Raw genomic sequence first — 13,211 nt, forward strand, 5'->3', positions numbered from 1 at the left:
TCAGTTATAACAAGATGTCCATCCCTGCTGATAAGCATCCCCACAGCATGATGCTGCCACGTTACTTCTCTGGAGGGATGGTGTGTCTACTCCCAGTCATTGAATTCCGTAGCTCCTTCAAAGTGATTATTGCCCTCTCTTTGGTTCTCTTGCACAACAGGGGTTGAATACTTATTTAACATATTTCAGTTTTCTTTTTCTTACTAATATTTCCAAATATAAAACCAATGTCGCCTAAAATTAATTTATTTTGAGTTTCAGTGTTTTAAAATGAAATAATAAACAGATTGATGTAATATGAGAGAATTGGTCTGGGTCTAAATATTTTAACAAGACACTGTCATTTTTTTATTTTTCAATGTTCACTGTACAGGAAAGTGGTGAAAGTAGAGGAAAGAAATTTGTCTGAATGCTGCAGTAGGCTACATGTGCACCAGAGGCCACAACCCAGAAAAGTGGTTCACTCCAGGTTACTAAGCATAAGCTACATTCTTCAAGAATAAATTATTAACTATTACTGAGTTGTAGGTCAAAAAATAATGGAGCAATTCTATATTGATTTTATAGAATACAACATCCTCAAAGGAATCATCTTACTAAAAAGCAGCTTTGTTTTCAAATATTCATGATCCACTCGGATCACAAAATCAACAGCAGCAAATCAAACTGCACAGATCTTGTATGACATTGTACAATAAGGAAACAAGGCCAACATGGGTGGTTGTATTCTATGAAAGTAGTTTCATTCAAATTATGAATTGTCCCTGTCTACATGAGTACAAGTAAGCATTTTCATAATTGTATTCTTTTTTAAAGTATCCGTTGATGAGACTAAACATTTTCTACTAGAGATTCTAAAACGTTAACTGTTGTAGTAGTAAGCTATTTTCTCTATCTGGTCACATTAGATTACACATATACCTCATGCAACTAAGTTATTTACGTTCCTACTCAGACCTATTTACCTATATGGAAATATTGTGGCAGTTATGTCACTACCCTTTTTTGTGTAGTGCGGTTGCACACTAAACATCAGCCAGACTAATAAAATATGTACAACGTCTTGCTTGACGATAATGATGTACTGTAACACCTACGCAATTATGGAAAATAACCTAGTGCGTAAAAGTGCATTGCGATTCAATCACACAGGGTTTACTCGTTAGCTAAGACACAAGACACAGTCGCATTCATCTGCGCAAGTAACTCTACTGTCCGTTAAATAACTGCGAGAGGGGTAGCCAGTGTCGTTAACGCGTTAAAGCGAAGAGGAGTGGGCAGCGTTGACATTCGAGGAGAGTGCTCCAGTACTTTCATGGTATGGGTTTTGAACCACTTTGCGTCAACTGTGTTTCGTTGTCGTTGTCCGTCTGCTTACATCTGCAAATAAAGGTAGGAAAATCACCCCTAGATTGATGTTACGTCTACATGCAAATACTAATAGTGTTTTTTGCTCGTAAATAATGGAGGAATATTTAGATATTGCATGTAACTCCGCAACTTCAACAATTGCATAAACTTTGTTTTTCCATTTAATTGTGTTGTGATAACTGTGTGGCAAATTAGGAAATGTCTGTCATGGTACTGCTATATTCATTAGAACATTGGTATTGGGAGGTTTTAAGTCAGTTTGGGACATTCTGGTTGAAGTTTCCCAGTGGAAAAAACTTAACTGACAGTTGCCCACCTTAAATCTTCCCAGACTTTCTTTGTTATATACAACCATTCTTGTTGCCCAGACAACAGATGGCTCTTTAGAGGGCTTTAATGGAGGAGAAAGTGTGACCCCCTCCCCCCCAGACAGAACAAAGTTCAGAAAGTATTTCTTGTCTGCTGTGTGAGAAACTTTCTAAAATGATTATATAAGGCTGAATCCTAAATTTGTAAGCACCGGTATATGAACTCAGCCTCCTGCATTACCTTGTACAAACACATTACTCTCTGGGTCATACGTGGGTCAGCTGTGGAATGTTTGTTTTAGGTTACAGCTACCTTGAACTTTTCTGTTGATATAATGGTCAAATGAATGTGTCTGTGCAGGTATCTATGAGGCCACGCAGCCTTGGATGATAACTTGTCTGACACAGAATGTCCACTGTCTACCCTGGACAGGAAGTGTATGTGTACAAGTTGCCAAGGCGTTTATTAGAATTCCCATTCGTTGCTGCTGAGCTACTCAAAAGTAGTTTCGACACTGGTCAGTTACATACTGGTGGTTGATAATTTTTCTGAGTCTCTTGAGTCCTGTGTCCGTGGACCCCTGACCTCATGCCAACACGGTAATTGCAGCATGTTTACAACTCTCCACCTCCCACAAATGATTGTTTGTTCTGGGCCTCTGGGCCCCTGTGATGTCCTCTGTTGTTTTCATTCAGAGCCAGACCACTGCAATGAAAACTGTGAGAGCTGTGTTATGGCTGCTTATCTTGCACAATTTCTACACACATCTGTTCTATCTCAAAAGGAAGTGTATTTGGGTTTTTCCAAAATGGAAGGTGTCCAATGAACTTACTTTTGAAGAAAAGGCAAAACAGAATGTGCATATGTGTTCCTGGGTCTCGAATTGAAATGTTTTCCAGAATTTTTCATGCTTTATTGGACATGAAAGTGGTGAAAGACAGAGAGAGTTTTTGCATGTATACCTTAGGCAGATTGCTGGACTACCCTAGAGCACAGTCTTGAATTGAAAACTCAGAGACCTTTATTCATCTGTGTAAAAAAAAAACATCTAAGAGAACCAGTGGACTGAGAACCTGTGTACCAGTTGAACTATTAAGTACTGTGGTCAACAGTGTGGATTGTGTAGCAAAGTACTCACCCATCCGGTTAACTTTGTTTTGAACATGCCATCTCTGTCTGGCCTCTGTTTTTCATACAGTTATTTTGCCACCTTTTGTCCTATTCTTGGTGTCATTATCTTCCACTCTGCTCTATCAGGACACACACACACACATACATAAAACTGTCTCAAGGAAAATTGGCAGGAAAACCTCCATTGTCTAAAAGAGATACAGAGAGCTGTCGATGGGAAAAGGGAAAGTGTTTATTATTACTAATGGTTTGGGGCTCAGTATTAGAAATGGAGAGAAAGTGTGTTTTTGTGTGTGTGCCGTTTTATTATGTGCGGGAATACACATATATAATGTACATATGGAAGAAAGAGGGCATAAGAGGGTGTGGTATAAGACCAGTACACCACGACTAAGAGCTGTTCTTAGGCACATCACAGGATTTGAATCCTGTTGAACATTACATTTAGTTGCTGAAGATGAGACTTACAGCAAAACAAGAAACCCGGCAAGCACTTATATCAATATAGGTGAAGATAACTTACTTTTCCATCCAGTGAAAAGACGACAATCCTGAACAAATTGTCTATCCTGAATAAATCCTAACACATAATTTGAAAATCCGTCAGCAATAGTAGCAATACAACAGTAAACAGTTTTATTTTAGGATTCCTATAACGTAGCTACTGAAGGTTGTAGCCAGCAAGGTTTTTGTCTGTCCTGAGCAAATCCTATTTTGCCACTGCCCATTTTAACAGCTTATTATCCATCAGTGAATGACACTGATACAGTATCTATCAATATAGGTGAAGATAACTGACTTTTTCGTCAAGTGAAAAGACGAGAGAATCGTGTAGCCAGCGAAGTGTTGGTCAATCCTGAACAAATCCTGATACCCACCAGAACTTTTTTATTTTAGACTTGCTATTACGTAGCTACTGACGTTGGAGCCAAACACCAACATCTTTGTCTATCCTGAACAAATCCTGACCCCTCATTCACACATAAGCGGTGACATCGCTTGCGGTTCCGCTAGTGACAACGGGAGGCAGCTGTCATCGTCCCGCCTTTGCTGTTTTGACCAATCAGTTACTTACTTTAAGCTGGCCTATTGCATTCAAGGAAAAGGGTAATCCTAACATAAACAAAATAGAGTAGTAATCTCCGTTCATTTAATGAAACTCACAACAAAAAAAACACAGGGGATTTAAGCAGATTTCTCTGCTATATCCTACTAACAATTCAAGAGAACAATTCAAGCAAAAAAAACCCCCAAAAAATACTGATGCTTGATGCGCAGGGGCAATTAGAGGAATACAAGAGCCCCGGGCTTAACCCAGACAACTGTCTTACCCACACACGGAGAGCCAGTGGCTCGAGAGACCCGGGTCGATGTGTGCCCATCACAAAAGAGGCATGCTCGTCCCCAGGGGCATAAGCCCAGGCTTAGCAGTGCCCCTGTTGCTGCCGTACAAGCTTGGCATTCCATCGCAAGAGAAGAACCCCAGCATCTTGAAGCTGCTAATCTAGACTTTAACCTCAAATCATTTTAAAAGTTTTACTGTCCCAATACTTGCTATGGTCACTATGTGAGAGTGTTGTTCATTGACTTCAGATAAGCATTCAGCTCTATTCCCTCATCACCTAGCTTAGAGCACTAGGTTTGGAAATCACCCTGTGTAACTGGATACTGGACTTAATGGCGGCCGGGCCTCCGGCTATGAGGAATATCAATAACACCTCATCCTCCCTGACTCTTGACCTTGGGGAGCCACAGGGGTGTGTTCCCAGCCCTCTGCTCCACTCCATGTTTGCCTATAACTGGGTGTCTGTGCACAACACCATATCCATCAACAGGTTTAGTTTCACACCACGTTTTTAGACCTGATAAAGGAAACAAGGAGTCGCCCTACAAGTAGGAGGTATGCAAACTGCCATCGTTTTGCTGGGATAGCAACCTTTCATCAACATCAAACTAAGAGGATGATTGTTGACTTTAGGAAAGGGGAGGAAGCACACCACAGTCCACGACAGAGAGTCAGCAGTTTTAAAAGTTGCACTTCAGTCACACCCTATTGAAATTGCCAAGCTCCTCCAAAAAACTGTTCTCAAAAAGTATCTTGCCTGTTTGGGGAGGGGGTGTGCTGCTTTTTTAACAGAATACAATTTGTTGTCACTCTTACAAGCTTTTTCAGCTGGAAAGGGATTTCAGATGGATGGCAATGTGACTAGAGTGGCTCTTTAAGTTCTTTGGTGCCCACTTAACTGGGAACTTGCAATGGACCAATCACTCGAGTATAAATATGAGCTTTCACAAATGTCAAACTCTGTTAGTCATCTATCAATATGGAGAATGTCATAGAACAAACAAATGAAATGCGACAAATGTTGTTGACCTTCATAATTGTTGTAATGGCTCAAAAGAAATATAGCTAAATGCCTGAAAATACCCATCTCAGCAATTAATGAAATACTTAAGATGCTTTTTTCAATGAGAGCTTTGATAGACCTGCCTGGAAGACCTGCCAAGTGCATTTTCCCCCTGTCCACGGTGAAAAGGACTGTTCTAAAGGTAAAACATTTTCCAAGGATTACAGTTAGAGATTTAAAGTTGTTTGAATATTGTGGTCACTTAGTTTCTGAAATTGCAATTAGATGCCAGCAGCATTTTGACATACTGCCAGAAGAATGCCTCTACTCTCATCAAGACAAATGTCTGAGGTTGGAGTTTAATGGACATTGGAAATTTGGTACTGGATGAGAACTTGGATGAGAACTGGGTTCTTTTGTCAGATGTGACAAAAAATGTAATAATTCGGCCACAAACACCAGAGGTGGGTTTAGTGTGGAAGTAGGGATGGTTTGTGTGAAAGTCCCAGGGAAACTCAAATATCAGAAGATTTAAGACCAAAATTTGTCTGCTGCTGACAGGAGACTAAACTGTGTCGTCGTTGGATCTAGCGGGACAATAATTAAAATAATTAATCTAAATCCACTCAGAAATCTCTCACTGACCGCAGAATAAGGTTTGTGCCTAAACTCAGTTGAAAGCCTGTGGCTGCAAGGTGCAGGGACTCTGAAGGATATGGAGAGTTTATTCATGGATGAATGACCATACAGTATATCTCTTGCTATGAGTTCTCCCACATTATCAAACATCAAAGGAGAAGTCTCAGTGCTCTCTCTGCTCTTTAAGCTACATTATCTTTGATAATGTAGTACTGTGCTCTACTGTATCTTTTCGTATTACATTTGCAACACTGGTTTAAATGTTCAGTGCTGCATATGGTGCCATAGCAACTATGTACAGTTGAAGAAGACTGAGAATGATGCGTTCCACTGAGGTTTCAACCCCTTGTTAGGTAAGGTTAATTGAACCTTATGTTTATACATTTTACATAATGGTCACTCACTACAGTTAAGGAGGGTGTGTTATGTTTAATAGGTTTTTTTCTGGTTTTAGTCTTTTTACACAGTTCTGTTTCCTTTGCTCAAAATAAAAATGTTTTAACTGCAAATTAATGTATTGAATACCTTACTTTGCATTATTCACCTCTATCAGTCCCCACTATCAAGCCCTATACAGTTGTGCTCAAAAGTTTGCATACCCTTGGAGAATTGGTAATATATGTACCATTTGTAAAAAAAAACATGAGTGAGCAGGCAAAACATGTCTTTTATTTCTTATGGGATTCACATTCAACTGTAGGTTATAACAGAATGGCACAATCATAAAACAAAACATGGCAACAAAGAAAAAAATGAATTGACCCCTGTTCAAAAGTCTTCATACCTTTTGTTCTTAATACTGTGGATTGTCCCCTTTAGCATTAATGACAGCGTGCAGTCTTTTGTAATAGTTGTCTATGAATTCTGCCAGGTGGTATAGCTGCCCATTCGTCTTGGCAAAATGCCTCCAGGTCATGCAAAGTCTTTGGTCGTCTTGCATGAACTGCACGATTCAGATCTCCCCAGAGTGTCTCTATGATATTAAGGTAAGGAGACTGTGATGGCCACTCCAGAACCTTCACCTTTTTCTGCTGTAACTGCTGGAGGGTCAACTTGGCTTGTGCTTAGGCTCATTGTTGTGGTGGAAAGTCCAAGAGCGTCCCATGCGCAGCTTTCATGTAGAAGAATGCAAATTGTCTGCCAATATTTTCCGATAATAAGATTCCCTATGCCTTTGGAATTCACACACCCCCAAAACATCAGTGAGCCACCAACATGCTTCACAATGGTATTCTGTTCATTATAGGCCTTGTTGACCCCTCTCCAAACATAGCGTTTATGGTTGTGACCATAAAGCTCTATTTCGGTCTCGGTCTCCAAATAACAGTGTGCCAGAAGCTGTGAGGCGTGTCAAGGTGTTGTCAGGTATATTGTAACCGGGCTTTTTTGTGGCATTGGTGCTGTAAAGGCTTCTTTCTGGCAACTCGACCATGTGGCTCATTTTTGTTCAAGTATTATTGTATTATGCTCCTTTTTCCAGAGCAGCCTGTATTTCTCCTGAAGTTACCTATGGGTTTTTCTTTGTATCCTGAACAATTCTTCTAGCAGTTTTGGCTGAAATCTTTCTTGGTCTACCTGACCTTGGCTTGGTATCAAGAGATAGCTGGATATCTTTTTATATCCTTTTCCATCTTTATAAAGTTCCATTACCTTGTTATGCAGGTCTTTTGCCAGTTCTTTTCTGCTCCCCATGGCTCAGTATCTAGCCTGCTCAGTGCATCCATGTGAGAGCTAACAAACTCATTGTTTATTTATACACAGACACTAATTGCAATTTAAAAAGCCACAGGTTTGGGAAATTCACCTTTAATTGCCATTTTCACCTGTGTGTGTCACCTTGTGTGTCTGTAACAAGGCCATTTGGGTGATTTCTGTTATCATTAAAAAGGAGCCAAACAATTATGTCATGTATAAATGGCTTCATATGATCACTACCCTTAAATAAAAGATCAGTAATATTTTCAAAATCAATGCAAAAATGTCACTATTTCTGCCAGGGTATGCAAACTTATGAGCACAACTTATGAGCACAACACAGGAACAAGCCAAAAAAAATAAACATATACTGTACATTGAAGAAGTTAAGCTATTGACTTAACTGTGTGTATTAGATACTGTTGTATTCTGATCTATTAGTGCTGTTTCTGATCTCACCACTGTTTTAGTTTGGGGATTTGGGTTACCAAATTACCTCACAATGACAGGAAAAGAAAGGTCATGTTATTGTACACTTGTGAAGTAATGTTGCCGTTTAATAGAATTTACTTGATCTTAATCAGTGATGCTCTGTAATAAAAACACATGCATTCTAGGGTAAATGTACATACTTGTGTTATATTAAAAAATCTGGCGAAACATATCTGCTAATAACGTGTGTTGTGAGGGAGGGCTGTGATGACAGTACAATCACAGGAAAAGAATGGGCAATATTTCCATTTACTGAACAGCTCTTGAATGTCTGTGTTCATCTGGCAGACTGTCTGACACTTCCTGATGAAAGGCCACTGTGTTGTCTGACTTCTGGGTATAGAACACACTCCTTTCACACTTCCTCTGTTTGTCTTACAGTATAACCTACAGAGTATGAGATTGAATAGGTTTATCATCAATATGATTCTTAATTTAAGTGTTGGGTTTACATATGTGATGTGTAAGATCAGTGATATTCCGTTAATTCAAGCTAACCTCAACCCCGGCTGTTGCGCACAGCACATGTGAGCAAGTGATATGTGTTTGTTAATAAAGTGTTTGTAATTATTTGCGTTTTGCAATTAGATTTTTTACAAAGGTTAGGAGAACTCAGCTGGCGGGTTAGGATAATTAATGTGGGAGGTTAGGGTAGAGAGATTAAGGTTAGGTTACAGCTACAGTTCACTGTTTTCCCCAATGTGACCACTAGAGTGCTCTTTAGGTGTACTCCAGCCACAATGGTTGTAATGTAAATAAACCATATTTCGTGACAATATGTGGAGAAATAGGGTGAAATTACTTTAATTAATATATATGTCCCAAACTTTGATAATGACATCTTTTTCTAAAAGGTCAAAGCTCTGCTATCAGATACAGTCATTGCCAAAACAACTGGCAAAAATGGCTGTATAGAATAGCCATTACAGGTAATGAACTACATTTACATTTCATATGTTGGATGTATTTGTTTATTATTAATTTCCTAAAACATTATTTGTAGTGTTGGCCCTTTTGTTTACAGTTCTTTGTGCACCCTCCCCTCGCAATAACAGCACAGAGTCATTTTTATACACTTTTCTTTCACAATTTCTGAAGAACGGATTGGAAAGCATTTCACTTCATACTTTCCAGATCCTTTGTCTGTGCTTACAGACTGTCCTCTTCAATTCAAAACAGATTTTCAGTAAGATGGCCACTGGAACATTGTCATTTTATACCAATAATTTATATGAATAATTTATTTGGGGATTTCAATCTGTGCTTACTTGGGGTCATTAACATGGTTTAGCCTCCTGGTTGGGGCACCAGGTGTTTGGCTTAAATGTCCTGGTGGAGCGTTTGATGTCGTTGACCTTAACAGGGGACCCATGACCAGTGGAGGAAAAACAGCCCAGAATCCTTCTACTACATTGGAGATATCACTGGGCTGCATGGCCAAAGAGCCCTATCTTAATTTAAGTCCAGTTGTTTAGCATCAGGCACTTTTGTTTGTTTGGTTGATCTGCATGAAGTCCTTCCAAATACACTATTGGCACAGAGTTGGCAGATAACTGTAGATAGGGAAACATGGTGACCTAGAGATGCAACCAAGTACTAAAACTCTCCAACTTGGATTAATCTTTCCCTTCCAAACCATCTGTTTATTCTCTACTTCTGTTCCACTGGTTTTCGAACTTCTTAGTTATTGCCCAAATAGTAGTAAGGAGTATGTTTTGGAAAGTAAGGTGGGGTGTGGATTGGGACAGGACTGGGACAGTCAGGTGGGATGTGGGCTGGGACAGGACTGGGACAGTCAGGTGGGGTGTGGGCTGGGACAGGACCAGGACTGTCAGGTGGAGTGTGGATTGGGACAGTCAAGTGGGGTGTGGATTGGGACAGGACTGGGACAGTCAGGTGGTGTGTGGATTGGGACAGTAAAGTGGGGTGAGGGCTGGGACAGGACTGGGACAGTCAGGTGGGATGTGGGCAGGAACAGGACTGGGACAGTCAGGTGGGGTGTGGGCTGGGACAGGACTGGGACAGTCAGGTGGGGTGTGGGCTGGGACAGGACTGGGACAGTCAGGTGGGGTGTGGGCTGGGACAGGACTGGGACAGTCAGGTGGGGTGTGGGCTGGGACAGTCAGGTGGGTGTGGATTGGGACAGTCAGGTGGGGTGTGGACTGGGACAGGACTGGGACAGTCAGGTGGGGTGTGGGCTGGGACAGGACTGGGACAGTCAGGTGGGGTGTGGACTGGGACAGTCAGGTGGGTGTGGATTGGGACAGTCAGGTGGGGTGTGGACTGGGACAGGACTGGGACAGTCAGGTGGGGTGTGGGCTGGGACAGGACTGGGACAGTCAGGTGGGGTGTGGACTGGGACAGTCAGGTGGGTGTGAATTGGGACAGTCAGGTGGGGTGTGGGCTGGGACAGTCAGGTGGGGTGTGGGCTGGGACAGGACCGGGACTGGGACTGTTCCTGGGCATACCCATACTGTTTAGAAACCCAGGACTCAGGGATGCCATGTCTGGTCACTTCAACTTACATATGTGTGTGTACTTTTATTATCATAAGTTATCATAAGCAACCCTAACATGTAGGTAGGTTGGTTACTTCAAACCATAGGCTATATTAAAATGCTATGTGTTTTCTGGGCATACACAGACTATTCAGAAACCCAGGACTCAGATATGACAAGTCTGGTCGCTTAGACTTATGTGTGTGTAATTATATAAGTTATTATAAGAGCCCATAACGTGCAGGTTAGTTATCCCAAACCTAGCATTAAAATGGCATGTGTTCCTGGGCCCACACACATGCCAAGTGTATGCAGACCTTTAAATAGGGGTCCGTTAATTTTTTTATTTGAGCATCTTTTAACGATTGACTCCTAACTCGTTTCACAACACAACATGTCGAGAGATATTTTTAACGCAAAGAAAGATGGCTATTTATCAGCGGACCTATATAGAACACTCCCCCAAATAATCATAAGCATTACTTTACCTTGGCGAACACAAAGGACATGAACTGTCCCAATGAACTAATGTCAGATTACTGAATCTGAGTCTGAGTCTGTTGTCAGTCGTGCAAAAGGGACAACGATTGTACAATGTTCTTGTATGATCCATAACCCATACAATAAAGCATATCAGACTATTCATCCCTTAAATAAATAAATGTCCACAATATCATGCATTTAGTTACATTCCAGTTAACTCAGAGTTTCACACCTCTCAAGGTGAACTCAGGAGGGTGGGGGCTTTTGGCCCACACCTGGTGTTCCAGATCTTTAAAGAAGCAAATGTTACGCAGGACACCTGATTAACATCACCAAGGGTCTCTTTGAGACTTGGAGTGGTCAGATGGTCCTCTTTATTGAATATTCTTCCTCAACAGACATTTCTTATTGCACTACACAGGAACATCGATCAGCCATAACATTATAACCACCTGCTCAATAAAGGTGTGGGTCCCCCTTTTGCTGCCAAAACAGCCCTGACCCGTAGAGGCATCGACTTCACTCGACCTCTGAAGCATCACACTGCCTCCGCCAGCCATAGTGCATTCCCATAGTGCATCCTGGTGCCATGTGTTCTCCAGGAAAGAGACGCACACGCACCTGGCCATCCACATGATGTTAAAGAAAACGTGATTCATCAGACCAGGACACCTTCTTCCATTGCTCCGTGGTCCAGTTCTGATGCTCACGTGCCCATTGTAGGCGCTTTCGGCAGTGGCCAGGGGTCAGCATGGGAACCATGACTGGTCTGTGGCTACACAGCCCCATACGCAACAAACTGCGATGTACTGTGTGTTCTGACACCTTTCTATCAGTACCAGCATTAATGCTTTCTGTCATTTGAGCTACAGTACCTTATCTGTTGTATCGGACCACACGGGCCAGCCTTCGCTGCCCACATGCATCAATGAGCCCTGGCAGCCCATGACCTTGTTGCCAGTTCACCGCTTTTCCTTCTTTGAACCACTTTTGATAGGTACTGACCACTGCAGACCAGGAACACCCCACAAGGGCTGCAGATTTTGAGATGCTTTGACCCACTCGTCTAGCCATCACAATTTGGCCCTTGTCAAAGTCGCTCAGATCCTATATGCAAGTAGTCCCCACCAGGGGGGGCTAGAAGCTCACTCAGTCTCTCCCAGTCTCCCAACCTTTTCATGAATCTTTTTTGAAAGAGACACTACTTTTAGGATGAATAACCCATTGAAATTAGATAAAGTAATGTTGCTGCAAAAGTTCAAGTGTACATGCAAGATGAATATTGGAAGCAACTTGATTTTAACTCCTGAGAATACAGAAAGGATATCACACGCTCCAAGACCTCTGTCCTACTCTTTTATGCATTTTTCCCTGCATATTACTACAATTTATTTAATGTTACTGTGATTTCTAAGCTCTAATGGATGTTTTTAATTGAGTGAATAAATACTGAAAAAGCACAGTAAATTTGAATATATTTTGTTAGACGTAACTCGTCATCTGAAGTAAAGAAATAATAACAGTATTATTAGAAATCAAAGATCATTCTCTTTCGGGAACATGTAAGACTCAAAATTAGATTTGGGGTCAAAGTGACAGATTTTGCTGGAGCAAGTCACATCTCAATGCAAATTCTGTGTCTGGTGGCTACAAAATCACTCCATGCCTGTGTTACAATTTGTTCTTTCCATAGGAGGGCAGTATTTAACAAGGATAATTTCTGTTAACGGTGTTGAACTGTGTGTTTAAGTTAGAATAGTTTTCAAAAATGCTTTTGCTTCAAGAAGCTGTTGTCTACAGTGTAGGGTTTTTCTCCATGAACATAGCAATTAGAGAAAGCCACATTTTTACTTTATGTAAGTCATGTTTACCTAATTATCAATCATACCAAATATTTTTCAAACATTTATTTGAATGTCTGAGCTACAAATGTGGTGTTTACTTGCTGTTTCTTCTCCTCTGTCCTCCTTCCCCGTTCTCCTCTGGTCGTCTGTCAGTGTGGAAGTCATTTTTATGTTTCACCATCAGCCTGTATGTGTGTGTGTGTGTGTGTGTGTGTCAATTCAGCCCTGTGTAAGGGACTGAATTGCAAAGCAAATCTTACACACATTGTTTAAATGTTTAAGAATTGAGAGACTCTTAATATTAATTATGCATTTTTTTTGTACGTGTATAGGCACTGTTTATATATGTGTATATACATTCATATATATATATATATACTAGAATATATGTACTAAAATAT

General features: G+C 40.9%; 1 protein-coding gene across 2 annotated transcripts in view; it reads left to right on the top strand.

Annotated features, from left to right (window-relative positions):
- Positions 1 to 1,241: 1,241 nt before the first annotated feature.
- The window catches only part of ripor1 (RHO family interacting cell polarization regulator 1), a 71,660-nt gene continuing 59,690 nt past the window's right edge, over positions 1,242 to 13,211 (top strand). The window contains exon 1 of one of the 2 annotated variants that reach the window (XM_034288266.1): positions 1,242 to 1,318. The gene's annotated coding sequence lies outside the window, so the exon portion shown is untranslated. Of the gene's footprint in view, positions 1,393 to 13,211 lie in introns of both variants that reach the window. The other variant, XM_010883869.4, reaches the window with a different exon arrangement.

Source organism: Esox lucius, chromosome 19, assembly GCF_011004845.1.
Source record: "Esox lucius isolate fEsoLuc1 chromosome 19, fEsoLuc1.pri, whole genome shotgun sequence".
Taxonomy (NCBI): domain Eukaryota; kingdom Metazoa; phylum Chordata; class Actinopteri; order Esociformes; family Esocidae; genus Esox; species Esox lucius.